We start from the raw sequence: 21,685 nt of genomic DNA, 5'->3' as shown, positions 1-21,685 counted from the left end.
GAAGTCACATGAAATCACACCTTTGCGTTTGACAGGAAACTCTATGCCAGTCTCTTTGGCACAGACAAATGAAGCTTACTGCTACACTGCCACGTCATCCCACAAGTTCTGCTCTGTAAGAATGAAAGGTGCACCATTCAGTACTGGCCAGACAGTCCAAAACAGTCCAAAAAGTTCAGTTGTTATTTTTTTATTTCATAGAAATATTCTATTTACCTCCATAATTCATTTGCAAACCAGTTGTTGCCCTCCACCAGCGGTTATCAAACTTTCCTTTGTGTTGGTAGTCAAAAGGTGTGCCATCACTCCACAACCAAACACCTTCCTAAAAGACACAACACAGTTTATGAAAGACACTGTGATTACAGAATACATTTTAAAAAAGTTTAATGACTCTAAAATATACTTTTTGGCAATCGGAGCCTCCAAGCCATGTTCTTCCCAATCCTTGAGTGAGGGTTTTTTATCATTCTCTGGATGCTATAATACTCTTCAGCACTGTGCACAGAAGCGAGGTGTGCTCTATTGGTCAGACAGAATTTCTAGCGAGCTAAGGTAACGGAGCAGAATTAGTAAAAACAAAATAAAACAAACAAAAAACAAACAAAAAACCCACATCAAACTTAAAACAAAAACTGCACATTGTACACTGACTCAAATCATGATACTGTATTTTTCGGACTATACGTCGCTCCGGAGTATAGGTCGCACCAGCCAAAAAATGCTAATAAAGAAGAAAAAAACATATATAGGTCGCACTGGACTATAAGTCGCACTTTTTTGGGAGGGGGTTGATAGAATCCGAGGACCCAGAGCAGAAATTCCATCTTGAACGGCAATTTAAAATAATAATGGATTAAAGAACAGACGAACACGGTTACGCCTACGTTATGCTAACGTAACACATTCAGCTACATGACGCACAACGAACACGTGTTCGGTATGTTAACGTAACATTAAGTTATTCAGATAACCATAGCATAAAGAACATACTAACAAGTTAACCAAACCATCAATCCATTGAATTCTTCATCCTCGGTGTCACTTCTAAACAATTCCGTACACTCCGTAGACGAAGCGCCGCTTCCTCTTCTGTGTCGCGTTAGTCAGACTCGTCGTCAGCTGCAGTTCCAATTATTCCAGCCTTTCTGAATCCCAACAGGATGGTTTGGTTGTCACTGAAGCCCAAGTTTTCTTGATCCATCCAATGACTTCCAGGAAAGTTGGGTGGCGCATTCTCCCAGTTGCCGTTAAGCTGTGCTCTATATCCATCATCCACTGCGCCCACAGGTTACGCAAGACTGCCTTAAAGCTGCAGTTCACGGAGATGTCAAGTGGCTGGAGTATTTTGGTTCATGTGTTATAAATGTCACATATACGTCGCTCCGGAGTATAGGTCGCACCCCCAGCCAAACTATGAAAAAAAGTGCGACTTATACTCCGGAAAATACGGTAATCACCTCAGCATCACCCCATGTCATCTTTGCTGAAACAGAAGAAACAACGACCTCTGAACGTAATCGAGTCAGTGGGACAATATGATGACCTCTTGAACAACCCATTCTCTGCTTAGAGACAAAAAGACTATGAGACAGAGTCTAAATCAGGTTGAATCATTCTCTAAAATGCTCATTTTGTGGCAATTGTAGCATTAGGTTTAAAACTCACCATCACCTCTGGCCAGAGCCACCATGGCACAAACAAGTACGAACACTGTCAGCATCTTCATAGTGGCAATGATGCAAATATTGAAGCCAATAGCAACTGTCAAGAAGGAAAGAAAGGCACATGGTTTATATTTGCAAAGAAAGGGTGTGTGACTGGAAAAAGCAGAACATGCAGAGAGGAAGGAGAATGAGTGTGCAGAATAATGTTCTTGTTTCTCAAAGTTGGCCTTATGGGCATGTTGAATAAGATTAAAATTCAGCTGTTTTGTTGTCTTTTAGCTATTACAAAAACAAACTACTATTTAAGTGTTCAGAAATAGTTAGTGGTATACTTTTTTTTAAAACTTACCACTATTTGTATATTAAAATTTTAGTAAGACTTTAATACTTTTGCATTTTGCATGTCCTCCCCCCTCGCTACCTATGTTCCTGTCATTACAATGTCACTATCTAATAAAGGCAACCCCCACCCAAAATTACAAAGAAAGAAAGACAGAAAAAAAAGATTAAATGTAACAAAACAGGTGTAGAGTTCATATCCAAAAGCAGTTTGACATTAAATGAATGCTAAGTTTTTTCCATTACTGATTTGGATTAAAAACATACAATATGTATGTACTGTATATGTTTAGATGGTGTCATGAAAAGAAAATATACCCTCTTTCAAGTTTTAAGGTTTTAAATATTAGGACATAAAAAAAATCATATGTTCCTTAACAGGTTCTAAAATTATTTAAATACACCTATAAAAAAAGAAACTAAGGCCAAATGAAATTGTACATCCCATGGTTTAATAGCTTGTAGAACCACCGTTAGCACAAAGGTGGTTCTATAATTTTGTCTCACTCTTCTTTACAACGTTGCTTCACCTCATTGAGGTTTGCAGGCATTTGTTTATGCACAGCTCTCGTAAGGTACTGCCATGACATTTGGTTTGGGTTGAGGTCTGGACTGATTCTTTTTTTTTTTTTTTTTTGTAGCGATTCTGTTGTAGATTTGTTGCTATGCTTATGATCATTGTTCGCTTGCATGACCCCGGTTTCAGCCAAGCTTCAGCAGTCAGACAGACAACCTCATATTTGACCCTAGAATACTGTGTTATATGGAGGAGTTCGTGGTTGACTCAATGACTGCGAGGTGCTCAGGTCCTGTGGCTGCAAAACAAGCCCAAATGATCACCCCTCGACCACCATGCATGACAGTTGGTATGAGGTGTTTATGCTGATATGCTGTGTTTTCACCAAATGTGTTGCTGTGCATTATGGCCAAACGTCTCCACGTTGGTCTCATCTGTGTAAACGACATTGTTTCAGAAGTTTTGTGGTTTGTTCAGATGAAATTTTACAATGCTAGGTCTTTTTTGGAAAGAAGAGATTTTCGCCTGGCAGCCCTTCCAAACAAGCCATTTGTTCAGTCTTTTTCTAATCCTACTGTCATTAACTTTAACATTTAATGTGTTAACTGAGGCCTGTAGTGCCTGGGTGTACCTCTTGGGCTTTTTGCAGTTTCTCTGAGAAATGCACAGTCTGAATTTAAGGTGAATTTGCTGGGTTGTCCACGCTTGTCTTTTCCACTTATGAATAATTTTTCTTACTGTAGAATTTTATGGACTTAAGATTGTTTGCAAATAACCCTATATTACTGAAATAGATGGGTATCCAGTTGTGTGTGAAAAGGGTTGGACTGAAGTGAGAATGGACGATGTGTGGTTACCCAGCCTGACAATCTGTGGTCCACTGGTGAAGAAGCCCAAACTCCATGAGTACAGTGTAGTGGTTGATCGCAGATTACTAAGATTGTCTATCAGTGGGCTATTGTATTGAAAGCAAAACTAAAATCGACAAATAGCATCTTGATGTATGCGGTGGGATACTGGTGGCTGCCCAGATCATTGAGGATGTTGACCTTGATCTGAGATAGAACAAGTCTTTTAAAGCACTTTGTTAATTCGTTTGTTAAATGATATTTCAGTGAATGATGATTGTGAGTGTCTGATTTAACATCATATTTAAATGTATTTAAGGATGTTGGTGGTTTTAAAGTAGGTTGTTTTTTTGGCATTTATTGACCCTTCTCTCTTCTGAGGTCCATTTCTGATTGGCTGAGGATGGTGTTTTCATTAGGATACTCCACCTGACTTTTATTCTTAATCAGCTGATTGGACTGTACCATGGATTGTGGATGGCAGGGAAGGGGTTATTTTGTCATGGGGATTTTCTTAAAATGTTTTCTATTACTATTTATATTTTTTTTAGAGTTTTTTGTTAGAATGTTTATTTCATTTATTCTAGGGTTTACTATAGGCAATTTGTAAATAAATTGTAAATAAATTGTATATGTAAATAAATTGTATTAACACACACCTGAATGTTCCAGAACAGCAAACTGCCAAAATTTCTGCTTTCATAGAATTGTTAATACATCATTCATCCAGAAGTAATAAGGTGAGTACCTTTTCCACACACTGCTTTTTTTTTTACTTAGCTTTTGTTAAGCAAATAATGACACTATAATATGTCAAGTGTTGTTTTTCATTGGAGGTTGTACTTGCTTAATTTTAAGACCTGCAAAGAACAAGATGACTTTTTTAAATTATATGTAAGGAAGAGGGTGTGTTTTTATTATTTTTTTTCTTTTTTTTACATAACTATATATGTGAACATTTTAGGTAACAAATAAAAATAAAAGCTGAACTTTAAAAACAAATGAAAAGCAAAAAGTTAGTGTGAGCTTATAAAATACCCAGGAAATGTCTTCAGTTTTAGCCTTAGTCAGTGTGGTCAAATTTACAAACACAGCTACTCAAAAATGATAAATACTTCCCTGTTAGAAACATTTAAACTTACACTAAAAACAAATAAAGGAAATGTTTTTAAACAACTAAAAGAGTAATCCAGGGTTGAAAGAATTGAAATTAAAGTAAATTAAAAAAAAAAATTGAAAAATAAAGACTAGAAGTAAAAACTCATAAGAAATGCAAACCTCTTATAACTGATGTAACAATAAAATACTGTATTCATTTAGTTACTGATCATCACATGATGCTTTCGTAATTGTTTTATAGACGTATATCAAAAGTGTATATGAATGTATACTTTTTATTTGCAATTTTACACATTGTTTCTTTTTGTGTGGACTGATTTTATTAAAAACCGTTAGCATGTTTTGTAATTTGTACAATCAACCAAATTACTGCATAATTCATCAACAGTTTACTTCACCGCAAAAAATACAGTACATTTTCACACGGTATCACCCTGTAAAAAATTATGCAATGACGACAGTTCTTACGAGAAAATATGTGAGCTTCTCCTTTCTTTAGTTTAAACTAAAGGGAAGTAATAACCACCAGACTTTGGTGTTTATTTGATAAGAGTTTTGAGGGCACTATGAAACAGACAAATGGAGAAGCTTTTCACAAAGTCTGTTAAGAGAAAAAGAATAAAAATGGTTCACCATAATGTTCAGTTCATCGGCTGCAACTCCTCTGCGTACATATGATGTGAAACAATGAAATTACATGATACTGATTACAGATAGACAAGCTTTCTTCAGTGCTTGAGCTTTTATTTTGTACTCTATAAGAAAGATAATGATTAAACCCTTAGAGGCTGTGATCAAAGGTAACTAATTACATGGTCTAATGTGTTACACTTAAATGATTAGCTTAAATACTTAAAGTTTCATGATACTGTTTTTAGCTGTTTGGATTTAACCCACTTCATACAGAATGTTTTCTTCACAATACTTAAAGGAAATTTTTTTCTTTTATCTACAAAACAGGTAAGTGAAGGTACATGGAAAGCACACAGGTCTGTATATTCTTGGACACTGACAATCTTACTTAATTTAACCATTAACTAAAAACACATTTCTGATTACAATTTTATGATGAACATGGGTTCAAATGGAAGCTTTAACCTGTCATGGGTTGGAGCTCTCTTCCTTCCAGTCGGCTTTATCAGCTCTCCGGGCCTGAGCGGCAGGCCATGGAAAAATACTCCCTAAGTGCTGGTATCAGCGTCCCTCCTCGTCTCCACTTGGGGGGGGGGGGGGGGTTCTTTGTGGACAAGAAGGACAAAACACTAAGGCCTTGCATTGATTAGAGGCCTGAATCTCATCACCATAAAGAACAAATATCCTCTCCCACTGCTGAACTCAGTTTTGACCCTCTTCATCAGGCCGCAGTGTTTACTAAATTGGACCTGCGTAATGGATATCACTTAGTCCGAATCAGGGAAGGGAATGAATGGAAGACCACATTTAGCACTCCGCTAGGACACTTCGAATATTTAGTGATGCCTTTTGGACTAACAAAAGCACCAGCAGTGTTTCAGGTTTGGTTAATGATGTGCTGCGAGATTTCTTGAACTCTTCCATTCAATTGTAGTCAGACTGCACTGCCTCTAATCTCTCACCTCTGTTTCCTGGCCCTTTGTGTGACTAATGAGGCTGATTGGGCCTTTCAGTGTTTGAAGGAGAAGTTTTACTCTGCACCAGTGCTTGTTCACCCTGACCCTAATAAACAGTTCATTGTGGAGGTGGATGCATCCGAATCAGGAGTGGGTGCTGTCCTCCCTCAGCGTACAGACCTGGAGTTAAGCTGCACCCTTGTGCCTTTTTCTCCAAACGCTTAACACCTTCCGAGAAGAACTATGATGTTGGCAATCGTGAGTTACTGGCTATTAAATTACACTGGAGCAGTGGAGACACCTGTTGGAAGGAGTGCACCCTTTTATAATATGGACGGATCACCAAAATCTACACTTACCTCCAAACGCAAAAAGACTGAATGTAAGACAGGGCCAGTGGCAGTTGTTTTTGGTGGAGGTTTAATTTCACACTCATACCATCCTGGTTCTCACAATGTTAAACCTGATGCTCTCTCCCATCAATTTTCCACAGATCCAGCCTTCGGTACCCGAACCCATTTTACCCCTCGTGTGTGTGGTCGGGGCGCTCACCTGGGAGATCGAGAACTTTATCCACCAGGTGCAGGTAGGGGAACCAGATCCGGGAACTGGGCCTCCTGGTTGGCTCTATGTGCCACAGTCTGCCCGTTCAAAGGTAATACACTGGGTTCATACTGCCTAGTTTTCTTGCCATCCTTGTAAGTCAAACCATCTCTCAGCTTAAGAGACGTTTTGGTGGCCCTCTCTTGAAAAAGATGCTCGGGAATATGTGTTGTCTTGCTCCATCTGTGCCAGCAGTAAGTCAAGAACTCGCCTGTTTCAGGTTACCTTCATCCTCTCCCCGTTCCAGGCCAGCCCTGGTCTCATATTGCACTAGACTTTGTCACAGGGCTTCCACCCTCGGAAGGCAACAGAGAATCCTCATATCATTGACCGGTTTCTAAAGCTGCCCATTTCATCCTTTGCCTAAACTGCCTTCTGCACTGGAAACAACACAGTTAGTCGTCAACCATGTTTTTTGTTTACACGGCATACCAGTGGACATAGTGTCAGACCGAGGGCCACAGTTCTCTTCCAAGTGTGGAAGGCATTCTGTAATGCGCTAGGGGCATCAGCCAGCTATTCCTCCAGCCATTACCCTAAAACAAATGGTCAAACCGAGCGCGTTAATCAGGAGCTTGAGGCCAGCGCTCCGTTTGCGTCATGCCTCTGAGGTGCCGTTTACCCGAAGCCGTTTTCACTGGAAACGGTGCGTTTTGATGCGTTTCAGCCTTTCGTTTAACGATGGCGTTTCAGAAACGATCCGCGTTTACACGAGGACATGTGAAACGATGAAAACGATGTAGTTCCCTGCCAGGCCACAAGTTGGCGTTGGTTTTCTCTTTGCAGTTTGTTTACGCAAGAGCGCATGCGTGGAGTAACAGTAGGTAGTGCGGCAAATTGTTCATTACTTACAAAACGGCCAATGTGAGAGGTTTTGTGTGGACAGATGATGAGGTTGGATCGCTGCTGCACACAACGCTGAATTACAAAACGGTAATTAAAAACACAGGAAAAGCATAAGAAGCACTCGTGAATCGCGAGTGCTGTTTATCAGTTTGCGCTGTGCGCGAAAACGAAAACTGGCCGTCGCAACCATAGTGCGCATGTGCGATCGAGCGTTTTCAAATCACCCCGGTTTCAAGTGTTTACACGAAAACGCAAGCCGTGCGTTTCTGAAACGCTCCACTCTGGACCCCGTTTCTGAAACACATCGTTTTCACTCTGTGTCGTGTAAACAGAAGGGCGAAACGCATCAAAACGACACCGTTGTCGTGTAAACGCAAGGCCGAAAACGCATCAAAACGACACCGTTTCAAAATGAAAACGGGTCTCGTGTAAACGGCACCTGAGCCTACATCCTGGAGCACACATCTTCCCTGGATTGAATATGCACACAACACCCACACCTCTTCTGGCACAGGACTTTATCCGTTTGAGGCATCATTAGGCTACCAACCCCCTCTGTTTCCCTCACAGGAAAGCGAGCTTAGTGTGCCTTCTGGCACTGCATGAAAAGTGGGTTTTTCGACAGTTTCTTGTATGTAATATTGACGCGTGCCTTGAGTTTTAGGGCTCTCAGCAGGAGGCTTTGGCCAGAACAGTAAACTGTAGGGAAACTGCCGTGGACTCTCTGTGTCAGTGCTCCTCAGCTCCCCCCTCTCCTCAGGTCTAGGGCAGGCTCATATGTAAAGGAGGTTTCTGTGAGTCATACAAATGCAAATAAGTACTCCAGTGGTCTACCCCCCAAGTTTTAACCAACATATTTTTATTTCTACAGCGAAACATTCAAACAAGACTAATCTCACAAGAAATCATTCTAATTTATAAATTTGAATTATCTAGTTGGAAAAATATTTTTGGAAGTTTTCAGCTTTTGTCCCTTTTTCCAATAAGGCTGTGAGCTTCTGTCTGTGAGCTTCTGTCTGTGAGCTTCTGTCTGTGAGCCTTTGTCATGGAGTTTTTGTGAACCCTGAACTTTAGTGGACTGAGGGAGATAAACAAAGGCTATATCTTGATTTTGGTGACACCACAAGCATTATTTTCATTGAAAAGCATACTCAGTTTTCAGTCTAATTCACTGTAACAAAAAGTCTGTCACACCATCATCCTCTCCTGTGCAGTGGCTTCCCAGCTAGCATTGAACATTAAGACAACATCCCATGAACGCTGCTATAAACGTTCAGTGAATGTTCACATGCATTAATGACATTAAAGACTACCAAGGCAGATGGAAACTTTTATTTTGCTATACATGGATGTACATAAGAGATATCAGCAAAACCTTCATGAGAAAAATGTAAATGTAAAAAGGTAAATAAAAAAAAAAAAAGGAAAATTTTAATGCAACAGTCACCTTCTCAGTTGTCCTGCTTAAAAGACAGTGGATGTGTGAAAACACATCTTCCAGCTCATAGGGGGTCATTTTGACTGTTGGGTTTTCTCTGTATTATGTAGGGTCTTACCCACAATACAAAGCGCCTTGAGGCGACTGTTTGTTGTGATTTGCTGCTATAAAATAAAATTGAATTCACTTGAAATGAAATGAATTTAATTTCCGTGTGGCAGCTTCCTCGCTGTGATTGGACAATACAGATCACATGCGGGATCACGCTGAAGGTCTGTAGGGCAATCAGTGCCTTCCTTCTCTTCTGTTCAAAACTGAATGGCGGTTTTTGTGTACGCTGCTTTCCCGGTACAACAATGGAGGACGTCGTTATGTTTCAACACCCAGAAGCTCCTCGTGAAAGCGGGCCTCTCTACCGGCCAGCCTCAACCAGCCCCGCTGCAGACGAGAAGACGCTGCTGGCTGCAGTGAGTGGGTTATCTCCTCAGTTACTCAAGTTTGTACGAGCGCGACTGAAAGACAACACGGCGTATATTGTGTAGAGACTCGATGCTCTAACAAAGCCTCACCTACAGAAGGGACTCGAGGAAAGACGGCAGCACAATCCGAAAACTGCGGTAAGACTTGGTCGTTTCTAAAACAAAAATACTAAGAGTGGCAGAATGGTCACAGTAAGCTGACAGACGTATTGTGATTTGGTTTCTTATTTTTATTTCATCTTACAGAAGCAGTTCGCGGCCTGCACAACTCTGAATCCAATAAAAGCCGGTATGATCCTCTGCAGAGGTAAGAATCAGAAACCAAGCAGCAGTATTCAATGTGTGGAGGAGAGAAGAACTTCAAATGTTTTACTCTTATTTATTTTCACGTTTTTTTCCACAGACTGTTCGCCTCGCAACGCGAGTGGGTTTCTAATGTGTGGACAGTGATATAATTGTGTGTATCTATTGGTTGTGTTTGTTTGTGTGTTTTTTGCCTGAATATTGTTTATGTATGCACTGTGTTTATTTACAATGTACAAAATGTTTTTCAGCTTCTTGAAAAACCTACAGACGGTTCGTCGCAGCTTCCGCTACAGTCAGCCTCACGGTCCGGAAAAGGCGGCATTAAAAATTCTGCCCGGTGTCGTGTAAGAAGGAAGCCGGAAAGACGTATTGGTTGTTTTGTTGGTCTGCTGTATTTGTGTTACTTATTGTTTTTTTTTTTAACTTTATATAAAATCTGGCTTCTTCTGAACAACCCAAAATGTAATAAAAAGCAAGTGGCGGCCGTGCATTTCACACCTAGGCCTTCAGTAGTGATCCGCCTGAATCACTCCACCCTCAATAACTATTTTATGGCAATAAAAACATCTTTTTATGCAGAAATGCAGTAGAAAGAGATGTTGCATCGCAGATTGAGAGCTCATGTAGCCAGAATAAAGCATTTACCGAAGAAACAAACCCAAGGTGCAAGTCTCCTTTTACTGCGCTACAGCTGCGAACATATAAAAATGCATTGATAACAACCTCATAAAATTATTAGAGAGAAAATTTTAGTCATCGTGACCCCGAAATGAAGTTCTGCTTGCCCCCCCCCCCCCCCCCCACCCCCCCCCCCCCCCCCCCCCCCCCCCCCCCCCCCCCCCCCCCCCCCCCCCCCCCCCCCCCCCCCCCCCCCCCCCCCCCCCCCCCCCCCCCCCCCCCCCCCCCCCCCCCCCCAAAAAAAAAAGACAATCTAACAGTCTCTTTAAGATTTCCCTATTATTCTTCACCTTTACGTCGTGCCCACTTGCTCGCTCAGCTGATCCGCTCTGGTGTCCCCGAATGTTTTGCTTGTAAGTGTCCGGCAGTGCTTTGGTGTCTCGTTGCTGCCTTGGTTAGGCAAGTCAAATTTACAAACCCAGTGTGGCTCCAAACACCATGCCGATCAGTGGCAAACAACAAGCACTCCCAGCAATACAATTTGCAGTGTTCCTCAGGGCCTGTGAGCCAGTGGTACCACTCGTAATTAGTGGACTGAAAGTGGTGGATTAATTTTTTTTTTTTGCATTCAGGGTCTTATCTGCTATGTGTACATTCAAAGTCAAGAGACTCAAACCTTCAGTGTAGTTTCCTGATTTTTCACAATATTTCATATTATTTCATAATGACTTAATGTGTGCTCTGTGTCAACAGCTGCTGGAGGCGAGGACGAGTGTTCTGGCAGTGGAGGAGGTTGCCTTCTTGGACGGTGTCACCACTGACTAGTGTTGTAGTCAAGACCACCTAACCCGAGACCGAGACAAGACCAAGACTTTTGTGGACCGAGACAAGACCAAGACCAGTGCCCCATGCTACATGACACAAGAAAATGTGAAAGATGATCAGAATCATTTCTCAAATTGAGCTTAAAGATCCACATTTCCATAAAGAGTGTTAGCAGCACGTACACAAGCATGACTGACAGTGCTAAGACCCTCCTCCTGGCTCTGATTGGTTGTTTCTGACCTAGCTGTGTATTTCTGCAGTTCCTACTGGGAGTACTGGGAGAAGGCAGAGGAGCTCAATCTTTTCAGATTATCTGTCTCATACTATACTGTCATGACAGTGAGTTTTACATATTAAAACTCACTGTCATGACAGTGAGTTTTAATATGTAAACATTTTTTTTTATAAAACATTTTTTATAAAAGTTACATACTCCAGCATTAAGTTTGCTTTTGAATTAATGTGTAAGCTTTTATAAGTTTTCAAACTACATAAGAATATAAAGAAATCAGAATTTCAATAACCTAACCACGTGTGTTTCAACCATAAAATTACACAACTGTTAAATTAGGAGCAGTTTCATCATATCCCAAGCCTTAAAAAACTCCAGTGGCAAAATAATCTTTGTAAGTCCAAACTCAAGACCAAGCATGTGTCATGGCTGCTGCTGCAGCAAGGCTGAAAAGACCTCAATGCAGGACACAAAGACAAGACCTGTACTTTTACTTAACTTTATTGTACACATGTAACAAGACTAGGTTGGTTAGGGGCCAGCTACATGAAAAAACTTGAAACTAGAAACCAAAACAGTGTTTTGAAAACACACAGCAGGCAAGCCAACATGGATGGCTACACTGACAAGGACCTGACAAAGACAAAATCAGACAATAAATACACCAGGGCTAATGAGGAGTGTAACAATGGGTGAGGGGCACAGCTGAACATAATTACACAGGGGAGCCAAAACTGAACACAAAGCACAAGGAACACGAGACTGTCAAAATAAAACAGCAAGTGACTAACCATGACAGACATGCAGGCTTAACGCACGGAAACCTGACACAGACAGAATCTAAACATATGACTAAAGAGACACCTACTTGAACACAGGCTGCCAACACGGGGAAGACAGAGACAAGACAAGGATGGGACACTAAGGGAAAACATAGGGAGAACTAAACTCTAAAGCTATGGGAGAGGGAACCTAAACACCACACACACAAGAAAACAATGGGAAGGGAACTAAACACAGAGAAGAGCCAAGACACGGGGACAAAACAGATACAAACATGGAAAGACCAGAACAAAGGGGAACCAGAATAATATACAAATAACTAATAACAGAATACCCAAACAATAACAAACTGAGGATCTAAACTGAAAGGAAATCTAAGACAACATAACTACAAAATACAACAAAACAGAATTTCACAAAAAGGAACAAAACCCTGGGCCACAGGCCCAGGACATGACAGGATAACCATATAGTTGCACAGTGGTTGCAATAAAGTAGTAGTTGCACACCTTTAAAGTTAAATCAGTAGAAATCACTTTAAAGTAAAGTTTGGTTGCATTTTAAAAACATGAGAGATTGCAACATTCTGTGACCTAAACGTGCACGATGGGGTCTCATTATAATGCCTCCTCTACTGAAAACCCTCTCCACTGGTGCAGAGGAGGCAGGGACTGATAGCACCTTCAATGCCAAATTGTGGAGTTGTGGAAATCTGGCATGGTTTTTGGCCCAGAAGACAAGTGCATTGTCAGGATCAGAGTCACGGACGGCATCAAAGTATTTGCTTATCTGTGTTACAATACTTGAATCCTGCACTGAGCTGCGTTTCTTGTGGGCCTTGTAGCGGGACAGAAGGCGAGGACATTTAGCTGGTGGTGAATCACTGGCTGGATCCACATTCCTGGCTTCTGAGCCCGTTTCATCTTTACTGTCCATCATGTTCTCCACCTCAAAGATCAATGTGTCTGAAAAACATAAACACAATGACTGAGTTAGATTTAAAGGGATATGCACGTATAAGAGTTAAATTAAACACTTTTAGAACCTTATATAGGGCCTTTTTTAAAAAAATTATCCATTAAGTTATATTATTGCTGTTCAAAAAACACAATAGGTTATTTTATCCAGTGCAGAGGTCCGTAATGAAATGATTCTATGAATAGTTATTTCTTTAGGTTACAAGATGCTGCTTGTACTATATCTAACTGCTGGCCCTACTATTTAATAGTACTTGAAACACTTGGTACTTGAGTACAGGTGCAGGTAAGTATGACGGGCTAGTATAAAGTGAGAGTTTGGATATGTACAATAGGCATGTTACCAGCCTAATATTTAGGCTGTGGGAACTTTAAAGAGTATAAGGTTCAATAGAGTATACAACATAATTTTTACGACAAGTAACAGATGAAATGAAGACTGTGAATTCCACTGTAAGCCTAGTTTAAAGCTTTATGGGCTACCAATTTAAAAACATTTTAGGATTTATGATTTTGCAAATAAGACATTTATTTTCAGCAGAGAAAAATGTATACTAATCTGTCAGAGTCTTCTTAAGTTCTTCTCTGAACTTCTTCACTGATGCTGCATTTCCCCCATTGGGAACATCTAAGTCCACCCAGCTTAAGCCAAACTGCGGATCCAGCAGGTTAGCAAAAAGTACACATTGTGGTTAAAAGGTTCCTCTCTTCCGCTCTCTTTGGCCATGTTTATTTCTATAAAGATTCCAGAAAATCTTTCATCAGAGACTGCTTGAGGGCTGCAACTAATGGCCGGCACTGCATTCGGGTCTCCTCCATCTTGAGGAGGTGTGTATTCAAGTCCAGGACAGTTGGAACACCATACTAATGGTAACTGATTTCTCTCCTTCTGTCAGGTCTGTTGCCTCAGAAATGGAGCAAGAACTGCAGTTCCTTCAGTGGTTCCACTCCGGGTGCTAAACACCACATCTCTAATCCTTTAGTGCACATTTCGTTCAGGGCTTTGTGGTCCAGGAGCTATGAGGGCCTGTACTTGTTAAATGTACTGTTCCAACGAGTTCATGCTTGCAGCTGGAACAGTCCTATTAGTGCCAAACATAGCCTCAAACTGTCTTGAATTGTGAGCTGCTATTGTAATAGAGTGTGACCGTTTGATGTTTTGGCTATGGAGCGGGAAATGGTCCTAACCTCCTTCATGCCATCATTCACAACTAACTGCAGAGAGTGTGCAAAGCAGGAAAGACGTTCACCTGATGACCAGGGTAATTCTGTGTCTTCGCTAAATGTCCTAAGTGCTCGTATCTAGATTATCCTCCTCACTCTCACTGTCATCAGATTGCTGTTGGGGCATGTGTACTTTAAAAGCACATTTCATATTGCTGGCATTGTCTGTTATGATATAGCTTATTTTGTGACGAATCCCATATTCCTCTGTGATCTCCTCAAAGGCAGATGCAATATGCTCTCCAGTATGCCTGCCTGTAAAACGCCTACAGTCCAACAGGTAGGATTCAAGTGCATAGGAATCCTTTGATTTGTAGCACACATGGGCAGTCACTCCAAGGAAGGAGCGTAGCCTGCGATCAGACCAGAGGTCAGTTGTTAATGACACAGACGACTGGGTCTTCAGTTTCTCCAAAACAGTTTCCTTGACCTTCTTTACCAACTCTGGTATTCGCCTCTCAGAAACTGTTCTTCTAGAGATTGGTCTGTATTTACTATCCATGACCTCAAGAAAGTGTTTAAAATGTCCATTTTCCACAAGTGAGATAGGCAGACAACACCCAATGATCAAATCTTGAACAATGGCTTCACTGATGGCTTGTTGCCTTGGCGATTGTGGGGCTGTAGAGCTGCACTTTCTGGGTAAATGATATCGTTGGCTGTGTGACATCAGTCTGTTGCCTTGACTTGTACTCCAAGAACCTAAAAAATAGGAAAGAGGAATCAGTATATCTGGTCATGTGTACATCAATTACATCAAAAGAACAATCTTAAAAATATGTAGCAACTTCATAAATGTATGTCAAACATGTGTAATACTGTTACTGCATAGAATGACACGTGTGGGTAAACAACACAATGTAAATCAATGGTATTTTGGCCATCATATTTTTCAAATCGATAAACAAGGAAGTTACATGACTGATATGGTATGAGCCTTAGAAAGCGCACTAGTAAGAAGTTATTTGATCTGCAACTGTAAATTGGAACTTAAAAACACTGCATTTGCTTACTTCTGTTAATATGTTAATTAATTAGTGTTTGCAAAAACTTTTGAGCTACAGCAGATATGGGAGTGTATCAGGCGGGACATTTTTTAAATATGTAGGACAATGTACTCGCGTGCTGCAGATTTGTATCTATTTAATAGTGGGTATTGTAGTGGCCTCTAACAGTTGCACATTTTACACTGTACTTGAACATTAACATTCTACTCTACATAGATCCGTTCATTTTAAATATGATGACACACTAAATTAAATTTCATATAAGGGTTAAACAAAGGGGGTCTGATGCACAGTAATAAATATCATTATCATTTCAAACCCTTCTTTTTTCTGCTTTGCTTCCACCTCTGCGCCACAATCTGGTCAGTTTGGACGCAGCGCAATCACACTATACCATGATGTGAAGTCATGCAGCTGATAGAAATACAGAGGCCTGTTGAGGAAAGCTGTTACCATGGAAATGGATTTAAATACCAAATTATTCAGCTCGAATCAGTTACCTGTAGTCCCTGCTTCAAGATCAAAACAACTACTGCAGCAGTGATGGCTCTTTTTGAAGGGAACCGAATCTTTGGGATCCGTTCACCGCGACTGTTCTCACCCTTCTCCTGCTGCATGAAGCCTGCATCAGTGTAGCAGCCAGGTACCACGCAGAGCTACATATGACTGCCACCATGACAGGTGACGAAAACAGAGCAATGAGCATGCGCTCTGTGTGCTCTTACGTTCTTACATTTTATTTATTCGCCGATTAAACAAATGTAATTTTTAATTCAAAAGGACCTTCAAAGCGCCTTGAGGCGACGTTTGTTGTGATTTGGCACTATATAAATAAAATGAATTGAATTGAATTAAATAGAATAATAATAGCTACTGTAGTGTGCAGAGCATTACAAAAACAAAGGACGGTTTTCACTGAGACTCGAGTCCTATCGCTCATAGTCAAGAGCCGTCACATCACTGTATTTGCAGGCTTGTCGAACAACACGTCTGCACAATAATTCAGCGTAGAAACAATTTTTTTCATCGCAAATGCAACATATTTGTCACTGTACAGCCCTGTAATTTTCAAGATTTATTTAATGGCAATATATTGGCAAGGTTAGAGGAGAAGCACGTCGGTCAACATGTCAGACGATTTTAAATCAGTAATGTCTGACGCAAACACAATTAGGTGACATTAGCTTGTGCGCCAAGCTAGGTGGCAAATAACTGACAAGAAACGGAAAATTGCACCCTAAATATACATGCTCTACAGTCTTAGCTAACTTAATATGCATAGCTAATATTGACAAAATGTCTTTGTGTGATGGCCAGGTAAAGAATTTCGGTAGAGGCAGATTACTAACGTTAGTTAGCTAGCTTTGCTAACATCACTTACACATAGCTTACCTTGCTTTGTGCTTCCTTTCTAGGTGACGATAAAAGTTGGACGTTGTCCCCACCGTCTCTGATAGCGAAGCACGGCAGAATTTACATGTCGCAGTATGCTTTTTTCTCGATGTTGTTTTACAAACATATTCTTTATGATTTATATAGCCGAATTTTATAATTGACGATTTGGCAGACATCTCCTCCCGCTCCCAGACAACCACATCTTACTTGGAGTGCAAGTGAAAAGGGGGCGGGAGTGACAGCGGTAGGATCAGTCACATTATTGCTCGGATTTGAATCAGTACGTTTTGCACTCAATAAAAGCAAGGATGTTAACAAATAAATTTGAGAATATTCTGGCAAATTAGTGATATTTCGACAGCTGCGGTTGACTGGTCTTGAAATAAAATGCCGAGTCCGCAATGTCCGAGTCCATGACAAGACCGAGACCAAATGCGGTCGAGTCCATGACAAGACCGAGACCATCAAAAAGCGGTCTCGAGACCGGTCTCGAGACCAAGACCGATCTCGAATACTACAACACTACCACTGACCTCATGTTGGATGAGGAGGATGGCGTCTCAGAGGGTGTTTCGGGCTGGATTAAGACCCCCAAGCTTCCCCAGCAAGGAGCTCAGTGACCTCTGAGCCAAACTGCAAGACAGACTAGAAGCTCACCCTAAATACAACGCCGTGCACCATAAGTGTTTGTATGCTGGACCATACTCTGAGAGAAAGCCACCACCACATGGCCCAGAAGTAGCAAAGCATGATATGTCATAATGTTTTTGTTTTCTTTATATATATAGATTATATGATGTGTGTGTGTGTATGCGCATATTGCTTTATAAATAAAACAAAAAAAAATATTCAAACTTGTGCCTCACAATTTGTTTCTCTTAATTGAATTCCTTTTAGTTGAGGTTATTAGCATGGCATGAATACAACATAACATACAAGGTATATCACAGAAATAATTAAAAATAATTTTTATTACTGGGTTATTATTTGTTAGGGAGGGGCTTACCCAGGCCTGTCTTTATAAAGGCCAATGGGGGAACAGATCTACCAACCAATCACGTGTGAATACTGAATTGTGATGTCATTTTTATCATCCAATGACTGAGAAGCCACGTGGGTCTCTTGCCGCTGCTTCGGCTTGAGGCGCTGCTATTCATATGTAAAGTGGAGTCGTTAACACCTCGCGCCTGCCGGCTCCCCCCCGTACCTCTACCCCCCGCTGTTTCTAGGGGTACGTAAACGACCATATCCGTCTCAGGCGAACGAATATGCGCTGCCCCGTATGCTGACGAAAGCTGACGATAACTAGGTGCGCCCGCGTCAGTATATGGGGACGGATATGCCTCTTTTCGTGCAGTGTGTCCAACTCCACCTCCGCCTTGTCGTTGGGTGTGGCAAAAGGTTAGAACAGCCCTCCTCTGTATGACTGAACAAAACCGCCGCATTGCAGATTGCAGGCACACCCCAGCGCCCAGATATTGAGTGGGTCAGGAGGTTTGGCTGTCTTCGCTGGACTTCCCTTTGAAAGCTGCTACCCTGAAACTGGCACCCTGATTTCTCGCCCCCTTTAAGATTGACAGGGTCATCAACCGGTCTGCTGTTCGCCTCCAGCTGCCCCCCTCCATGCGGGTGCACCCAATGTTCCACGTTTCCCAGGTACAGCCGGTGTCCTCTAGTCCTCTAGTCCACATGCTCAGACAACATGGGAAACTCACTTGGACTCTGGCAACATGTGGCCTTCAGACTTTTGCTCAGAACTCTCAGGTTCAGCATCAAGTGGTATGGTACAGTTTCCTTGGGCTGAGGCTGCTCAACAGGACATGCAGTCTCCTTGGACTTACACTGAGCTGGCTTGACCACATGGGGTGCAGAAACAATCAAAAGTCTCTAGACTGGCCAGGGCAAAGGCAGGTACAGGGGGACAGATGTCAACAGATGCAGGTGGAGAAAGAGTCTCAGGGCAGGTCAGAGTGGAGGAAACAGTCTCTGGCTGGGGCCAAGCATCAGTAGACACTAGAAGAGACATTTGTCCAGTTGCACAGTACACCAGTCCAAAGACCCTCAGGTTGCACAGGGTTTGGCTGCGCAGGGCACACAGCAGACTCTGGAGCTAGAAGCTGTGCATTTGGTCCCCACAGCTACTTGCAGTCAGTCCCAGCCAGCAAAAAAAATTTGTGCAACAGGTTAAGTCTTGTCATCAGTGAATGAACTCAGCTAAATGCCAACAGTGAAGGCATTCATTTATCAGTTGGCTGTCAACATCATATTAGTTTTTACCAAGAAGTAACACAGAAATGACACTGTGGAATGTACATGAGAGAAAAGCTCTGATTGTACAGGTGATTATTGAATACTGGAAATTTACACACACACACACTTCTGAGTATCCAAGTACATTCTGTAGTGTACTGTAGTGCAGAACAAATATGAGGCCTTGATTCTTATTTTAAATTGTTGTAAACATCTACTTGAATAAAACAGTTTCAATGTTTATAAAGGACCTAGTCATCTGTTTACGTTCAAGCTACATGCTATGTGTGCATTAACCCATGTTAACTTATCAAAACACTCATCATTTTAGGATGATTACTTTTATTGCAATTAATTAATATAATCAGTCTTTCTGTGATAAATAAAAAAATGTAGATAAAATGTGACTAGTGACTGTGACTTAACTGACTTTGTCAGCAAATGATAATAAATCAGACTTTGCAGTTCTTGCACATAACTCAGAAAACTTGGTTGCTGTACCATGTAAATTGAAAATAAAGAGTTTGCTTACTGAATGACAACATTGTTCTACTTCATGTGCTAACCCTCTATTTTCAAATCTACAAAAAGTCACAAAGCTGACTTTTTGAAGATAAATGTTTGATCAAACTGTAAATTTTGCACTGCTTTCAAGCTTTTTCTCTGGGGGAGAATCTAAAAACTACTTTTAGCTGCTCCCTTATTGACAAGGGGTCGCCACATCTGGTACATCTGCATGAATAACTTGGCAGATTTTTACACCAGTTGCCCTTCTTGATGCAACCCTAAATGGATTTGTGTCTCCTCTTGGGAACTTTTACTTGTTAGGCAAATATGTAAACCACAACACTAACCCCCCCCCCCCCCCCCCTTTTTTTTCTTGGAAGTATTTGTTAAAATCTTCTAGAAAAATATTTATGTATCGAACTTGTTCTCTGAATTGGAATTGCCAGAAAGGCTAATGAGGTCGTTTTGCAACATATTATTTAGGTGCACACTGTCTGAGAGTGTGCTTATCTTCCTCTGAGCATAATGCATTGTCAGCAGAAAGGAATGACAAACGTGACAAATGATCCAAATGCAGGAACTGCAAACAAACAAATACACGCTAGAATCAAAAAGAACACGAAGAGCAGTTGAAAGGCAGCCAAATCAAACATGGCTCATTTCCAGCATTGTAGTCACAGAGTCTCCTTGCACAGGTTGATGAAAGGATAAGAAGATCTAGTTTTATTCTTCATGCCAGCACTGAGCCTTGATCATGTAGAGCTGCATGCAGTGAAGTTGTTTGTACAATGGCAAAATGTCAGTTACACTTCCATCCATCCATCCATTCACTTCCACTCATCCTGTTCAGGGTCGCGGGGGGGCTGGAGCCTATCCCAGCTGTCATAGGGCGAGAGGCAGGGTACACCCTGAACAGGTCTCCAGCCTGTTGCAGAGCCAACACAGAGAGACAAACAACCTTTCACACTCACATTCATGCACTCAGTCACACCTATGGGCAATTTAGAGTAGCCAATCAACCTAACCCCAGTAAGTGCATGTCTTTGGAATGTGGGAGGAAACCGGAGTACACGGAGGAAACCCACGGAAGCACGGGGAGAACATGCAAACCCCACACAGAGGGAGGGAGAGGCCTGGGCCTGGGCCAAGGTGGAATCGAACCCAGACCTTTCAGATGTTATTCTAACTGTGAGGCAGCAGTGCTAACCACTGCTAGTTTCATTGCTCAGTAAAATATAATGACAGCATTCCAGAATTAATGATAATTTTTAAATTACAATCACGGTTTCAGAATTAGTAAATTATTTTTTTTAAAAGGCAGTTGAACAATTCAGATTGGTGTGTTTTTGAAAAAACACTAGCATGCAGCTAGTTCAAGTTAAAATGGGTTCAAAACACTACCCAAAGTGCAGGACGATTGTGCTCTCTAAACATAGTAGCAAGTTGCATGTTAACATTTTAGTCTCATTATTCACTGTGAGTGTGCATGCTTTAGCATTAGCATTATAGCACTGAATTGAAGCACAGCCGTACCAATGCACAGTCTTAAATCTTATTTGCATAAATAAATTTATTTATTTAAACAGGGGTTTAAATACCTGGGTCTCTCCACCATTTGGTTGAGAACTGAAGAAGTCTTTCAGATGAGAGGTGAAACGTCTTCAAGAAACAAAAAGAAGTCCAGTCGCCTTTTTCAAGCTCCAGAGACCAGAGGATGACAAAATCTGAATATCTGAGACAGGCCAGATTTAAAACTTTATTTTCTCAGAACTTTTTGATCATACCTTATGATAAGAAACAAAGAAAATTCCCCATATCATTGAAGTCCCAAATCATTTTTTTAACTAATAATCATCATTACTAAGCCAATTATTGATGTTTATCACATATACAGTCTCACAAGTCAATCCTTGTGCAGTTATTTTCACTGACGCTTAATGAATAAAGCATTTATATGAACATAGGTAGAGAACGCAATCTGATGTCCTTTGACCTACTTTTTGTGTGTGCTTCACAGTCTTAACCAGTCCTGCCACATTTACAGAGACATACAGGAGGGCGTGGTCTGACTTTCCTGAGATTGCCGCTCATGAGCATACACGCACCAACCTTTATA

At 41.2% G+C, this 21,685-nt stretch overlaps 1 long non-coding RNA gene across 2 annotated transcripts; it reads right to left on the bottom strand.

Moving 5' to 3' along the window:
• Positions 1 to 216: 216 nt before the first annotated feature.
• LOC115797614 (uncharacterized) lies at positions 217 to 1,750 on the bottom strand. Of its 2 annotated transcripts, XR_004021438.1 has the most exons (4): positions 1,669 to 1,750; positions 1,461 to 1,568; positions 407 to 542; positions 217 to 325 (listed from the first exon to the last, which is right to left on the bottom strand). It is a non-coding gene; the product is annotated as an uncharacterized LOC115797614 (long non-coding RNA). The 2 variants fall into 2 exon arrangements; XR_004021437.1 differs by having other exon boundaries at positions 1,461 to 1,749.
• Between the last annotated feature and the right edge of the window lie 19,935 nt (positions 1,751 to 21,685).

This window comes from Archocentrus centrarchus, chromosome 18, assembly GCF_007364275.1.
Source record: "Archocentrus centrarchus isolate MPI-CPG fArcCen1 chromosome 18, fArcCen1, whole genome shotgun sequence".
NCBI lineage: Eukaryota > Metazoa > Chordata > Actinopteri > Cichliformes > Cichlidae > Archocentrus > Archocentrus centrarchus.
Note: the sequence above shows the minus strand (reverse complement) of the source record. Positions and strands in the feature narration are given on the sequence as shown.